The sequence below is a fragment of the Pteropus vampyrus genome, unplaced genomic scaffold (genome assembly GCF_000151845.1).
Source record: "Pteropus vampyrus isolate Shadow unplaced genomic scaffold, Pvam_2.0 Scaffold59, whole genome shotgun sequence".
Classification (NCBI taxonomy): domain Eukaryota; kingdom Metazoa; phylum Chordata; class Mammalia; order Chiroptera; family Pteropodidae; genus Pteropus; species Pteropus vampyrus.
The window spans coordinates 291,954-297,656 of NW_011888840.1; the positions used below are offsets into that span (position 1 = coordinate 291,954).

The 5,703-nt window shown below is 40.1% G+C and overlaps 1 protein-coding gene across 1 annotated transcript in view; it reads left to right on the forward strand.

Moving 5' to 3' along the window:
• Positions 1-5,703, forward strand: part of COL14A1 (collagen type XIV alpha 1 chain) — a 213,161-nt gene that overhangs the window by 202,860 nt on the left and 4,598 nt on the right. The window lies entirely within an intron of this gene.

Sequence of the window (5,703 nt, forward strand, 5' to 3'; positions counted from 1 at the left end):
TGTGGCTCCAGCTGTGGCTACAACCCTGTGTGGCTCCCACTTCCACTGGACAATTCCTCACCCTCCTTCTCGATCGTGTCAGAAGGCCCTAGATGCTGGGCTCCAGCCACTGCATTTCTTCCCATCATCCCTGTGCCCCCAGGATCAAGTGACAGTGGCTTCCTGCTCTTGCTGGTTTATGGGTTGCTCATTATCTTTATTTGGCTTCTTGGTCCTTTTATTACCCATGTAACCAAGTCTCTGTATTAAATTCCATCTGCCTGAAAGATCTAGAATGGTTTCTTTCCCTGGCTGAGCCCCAAATCATAGAGGCATACTAGTTGGCCCATTGTTTTATGAAAAAGGCAGTAGGGAGAGGAACCTGTAGCAATATTTTGCAAAGTTTATTTACATTTAAAGTGACCGTGTATTTTCCAGTTTTGGTGACCTTCACCCAAAACGTGGAGTTGCACATGCTGGCACTAATCCTAGTCGATTTTGTAGAAATAGCAGAGACCAGGAGAATGCAAAACATACTTGTAGCATTGAGTCCGATTAATCTGCCATCTTGTAGCTGGGTACCTGGTCCAGTACCTTGCACCTAGTAGGCTTTCAAACATACGCCGGATGAAAAACAGACTCTACTTGCAATTCATTGCCAGCATTTCCCAGGCAACAGACAATATAATAACAAAGCTGTGACTTTTTGGTAGAATTACAATGAAAGCATTAACCAGGCCTTGCGTATCTGCCTGAGCATAAGTCCTGGTTATTGCTCACAGGATCTGGGATCCAGACCGTGCTCCATGGAATAGCACGAGACTCCAGCCTCGTGTGCCTGGTTCAGTCCGGGGCACAGAAATGAGTAAAGTCTTCCCTTCTCAGAGGCCAACAGGCCAAAGAAAATAGGAAAGCAATAACCAAGGGCCAGATCTTGGGCATGTAGTCAGTGTGAGCAGGATAAATCCTCTGAAAATTGCCCCTAAGTCTTGCTCAAAGCAAAGGTCAAGGGCGTAAACCCAGGGAAATAAGCTGAGGAAATGTGATAACCACAGGGCTGATTTCTGAGTGTCAGGTCAGAGAAAATGTGCCGACTGATTCAGCAGGAAGTTCAGGAAGCCATGACTACAGCAAACAAGATGAGAAACACGGCTAAGAGGACCAGCTTGGGGTGGAGGGGCTGGATGTGCAGTGGTTAAATGTATAGGCGTTGGCGTCAACTTGCGTATGTTGAAATCTTGGCTCTATTTCTTACTAGCAAAGAACAAGTGACTTAACCTCTCTGTATTACACCCCTCTTTTAAGGTTAATAGTAGTACGTGCCCTCTCTGTTCTTGCTAAGACTAAATGAGGTTACACATGTAAAACATCTATCATTCAAAACCTAGTGAGGTCATTTATAGGCATGGCTGGTACACCAGCTAGCCACATTTTTATTTTGTCACAGTCTGCAACTGGAATTTGTATATTAATCCTCCATCCATTTGTTTGACAGGTATTTCTTGAGTAATTACATGTACCTGGCACTGAGAACACAATGAAGAACTAAAACAAACAGGTCTCTGTCTTAGTAGATCAGAAGAGAAAATACTGGCGGGTCGGTGTTAGGTTAGCGGTAAGGGAGAAGCAGGTAGTCCTGAAATGGTTTCTAATAAGATTCCTAAGAAAGAATGAATGTGGCAAAGGCACCAGTGGTGCCTTTGCAAGTGTAAGGCCAGGGGTCATGTGAGAACTCTCTATACTTTCTGTTCAACAGTGCTGTGATCCTAAAACAGCTCTAAAAAAAAGTAAAGTCTGTTTTACAAGTTTTTTGAAAAGGAATGAGAGTAAGATCTTATTAAGATCTTAATAAGAGAGCAAAATCTAAAAGTTCTCATTAAAAAAGACAAAAAAAAAAAAAGAAAGAATGGATGAATAATAGAAAAGCCTTTTCTCTGATTATCCTAAATGTTTTTGGTAACTCCACAGAAGACTAAGTGTATTTTAATCTTAGCTAAATCACGTTTTGGTAAATTAGATTTATATCACTTATATTATCTATGCTCATTTTTTAAAAAATAGCAGAAAGTGACACTTAATTGGAGTCAATGATGCTCATCTCTAAGAGGCACCGGTAGTTGATGTTGCCACACAAAGAACTTGGTAGAAAAGCAGTGTTCGCAAAAGCCAAGCATGTGAGAGTAAAAGCGAAGCTCCAGCCTAAGGAATTTTGTTTATTGATCATGCCTGCTTTAACGGTCAGCTGCAGGTTGGTATAAACAGTTGTTCAGTCAGTCTCCCGGTGTTTACTGGGCATCTATGTGTGAGACTCTACTTGGATCTGACATAAGAGCAATAAATAGGGGGTGGTCCCTCCCGGCAGTCAGCAGGCTCATAGTTCCAGACTAGATGAACACAAGAACAAGCAATGCAATGGGATTGCAAAGGAGGTACTGGTAATAATGGGAGCAAAGAACTCATTCATTCATTCGTTTGTTCATTCAATATATATTTGTTAGTTATGTACTCTGTGGAAGGCCCCATAGAAATATTGGGGATGTAGCTGTGAGGAGATAGGTAATCCTTGCCCTCCTCAATCCCTCGTGCTTCTGCCTGATGTGACTATAGAGAAGCTTTGAGCTGGGTCTTGAAAAATGAGGAGTATTTATGGATACTGCCAACGTGAGAGAGCTGTGTTGGAAGGAATATCCTGTGCACCTGGGAATCCCAAGGCCTTGTGGGAAGGATGCTGTTACTTAGCTCCGGTGACTCCATCTCAGCACCAAGTGGCCCCATCTTGGGTCTTCACAAAGAGATTTGTGAGGGAAGCCCTTATGATGGACAATGACTACATTTTGTCTGTGAAGAATGACTATGCTCGGATTCCACTGCCCTCTGTCATCTCATGGACAGTCATAGCCTGACATTTTAAGATATTTGATTTCTTTCCTTTCAGTCAAGGCCTACAAGGCTTATTAAAATATATCCTGTTTTTAGAGATCTATAGTCTCTAAGCTAGTCTTTAATTTCAATCCTCATCTTAGGTATCTAATTATTGATCTTAACATGTTTTTTTCATTCAAAAAAATTTACAACCAAGCTCAGTTGTTATGGATGTGAATATTCCTTCAGTCAAAGAACCAAAAGTGAACACATGGGTACGTATTTATATATTAGCCTACATATAGTTAGATCATAATTCAAGGATTACAAAATTTTAAAACTCTCTGTTAATAAATAATTGTATCCCTAGAATTTTCCTTTTTTAAAGGTATGTTAAGGAGCTATAATATTTTCATGAGACTCTTCTTCTCTTTGACTCATATTACAGATGATATCAAATTCTACTTGTTTTTCTCTATATGAATAGAAAATTAAAACCACTAGACTTTCTACTTTCCAATCTTCCCCACTTTTTTTTTTTTTTAATGAATGAGCAAAGGATAAGTCAGGAAATCCTGTCAGGGGATTATTCCCGAGAATACTTTTCTTGATGTCCTATTCACCCTATTCTCTCACGTCTTCTTGAGAATCACTGAGAAGCCATATTGCTAACTTTGATCCTTAAGAGCCGTAAGGTCATGGGAGGCCACTGAGTCACCACACAGTTAATCACGAGCAGACTGGAATTAGTCATTGCTGTATTTTATTGTGTTCTAATTCTTTAAAAATTAGTGGTTCCCTATGGGGAATGTGATTCCTATTCTAAAAGAAGAGACAGTTTCTGCTAAATTCCCAGATGCACGTTAGGGCACAATCGTCCTCAAGTGAGGGAGCACCTGCCAGCTAAAACGTACTCACTCCGGTTATTACCCAATTAGCTAGACTAGTAGCTAACTGAGTCACACCCAGTAGTTGTACTCAGGCTGTTTTTCAGTCTGAATGACTTGGTTAGCAATCGAACATCAAATATTGACTGGTCCACGTATGTGTGCATTTTAAAACTCAACATGGTATTTTCATGATGGTATTTTCTTTTGAAAAATCACTTTCTTCCTTCTCAGTTCCTAAGAGAAGAATCAGGCCAGAGACAGGAGGTCATAGGCTCTTGCCCTGCCCTCTCCCTGTGGTGCTGGTCTTTTTTTTTAAATAATTTTTTATTTTTCAATTACAGTTGACATTCAATATTATATTAGTTTCAGTTGTACAACATAGTGATTAGACATTTATATAACTTATAAAGTGATCACCCCAATAAATCTAGGATTCATCTGACATCATACATAGTTATTACACTGTTATTGACTATATTCCCCATGCTGTCCTTTACGTCCTCGTGACTATTGTGTAACTGCCAATTTGTACTTCTTAATCCCTTCCCCATTTCACCTCTCCTCCCAATCCCCCTCCCATTTGGCAACCACCAAAATGTTCTCTGTATCTATGAGTTTGTTTCTGTTTTGTTTGTTCATTTATTTTGTGCTGGCCTTTTTGGGGCCCAGAAAACACCAGCAAGACCACATGTGATAGCCTCTGAGGGCCCCTAAGGAAGAAAGGCTTTTTTAAAAGATGCCAGGTATACCTTGACCCCAAGAGGTGGCCATAAGGAACAACAGTGGACACCAAAGTTTCAAATCAAGAGACAATCACATGCGGTGATTACAATGACATGTGCTGTGTAAGAAAAAGCTGTCAGTTGCTCATCGGTCTTTTTTTGCCAACTATTTCCAGAGCAAATACTACATAAACACTTTTCTTTCTGAAAGTTATAAACTGAAAGTTAAAAGGGACGATTTTCAAGGGCTGGAGTTAAGTCTTCTAATTTGTCTACAGTGAATACGTATTGTACTTAGAGGGAAAAATAAAGTTATTGGTAATGTCAAACATTTTAAAACATTTTAAATTACTTGCATGCCTGCCATCTATCAAACTGGTTATTTTCATTTAGTTGTGTTCCCTTCTAGGCTTTGCCAATTCACACATAATTTCTCTGTTAACTATAATTACATAGAGATGCAATTCCACGTTCTGCCATTTCAAAGCATTGTCGCACATAAAAAACAGACATTAGAGATCTTCTGTGATGTCAAAGTAACTCAGACCCCAGGCTGATGCAGCTCTCCCTCGGCCTGGTTGGGCCTCAGTACAGCGTTCTCTCACCTGTCCAGCAAGCTCGTGATAGAATCTGCTCGGACGATGAGGTGTCCGAGTATATGTTTCTTTGTTTTTTTATTTTCTGCCTGTGAAAATGTATAGCTTGTTAATAGCACTGTAAATTATTTGGAATCAGAAGTCTGTTCAGTGGAAAGACACATGAATAGGTTTAGATTTTTATGGGGCTGAATCAGCCAAATCAAACACAGGCTTTTTTTAAAGCTTCCAAGTTTTTAATGGAAACTCACGCTCTTCAGAACTTTGCTGCCTAATTATAATTCATGCCTTTTGCAGATACATTTACAGGGTGGACCAAAAGGAAAATGTTAGACATATTCACTTGTGACTTCTATTGTGTTACTTGTAAATTGCCAACTGCATACGTTGGATGGCCTGGTGCGTGCAGAGACAGAGGCCAGCTCCTGGCAGGCTGAACCACTGCAGTAGAAGGGAAGATGATAACCTTGCAGTATTGCAAATACAGATGACATGCTCAGATACAGAACCAGCCCTCTATCTGTGGCTCTGCATAAGTCTCCAGTGTTAGAATTTAAAAGTCCCCTGGTAACTACAACCCAGACCAACCCACATCATTATCTTCATTAGAGACATCCTTTTGAAACCCAGAAATATTTCATTTTATGGAAAACT